Source organism: Penaeus monodon, chromosome 21 (genome assembly GCF_015228065.2).
Source record: "Penaeus monodon isolate SGIC_2016 chromosome 21, NSTDA_Pmon_1, whole genome shotgun sequence".
Lineage (NCBI taxonomy): Eukaryota > Metazoa > Arthropoda > Malacostraca > Decapoda > Penaeidae > Penaeus > Penaeus monodon.
The window spans coordinates 14,486,839-14,487,115 of NC_051406.1; positions in this window are offsets into that span (position 1 = coordinate 14,486,839).

Here is a 277-nt window from a genome sequence, read left to right on the forward strand (position 1 = left end):
CCAACTTCGAATATAAACATAAGCACACTCAATAACACACGTAATTACACATATGAACGCAATCACACACGTGTAATGAGGTTATTTGAATACCATAGAATCCATTTTGCTTCGCCATTAAGGTATCCCCGCGAAATGATCTTCGTCGGGTCTTCTCGTAATTGGATCTTCCGTCATGTAACCCCTTCTTCCTTCGTCTCTCTTTCCCTCGCTCTAGCTCCCTCCATCCCTCTCCAGTGTCCCTGTCTTCTAGCATTTTTTTTTTTACAATATTTAA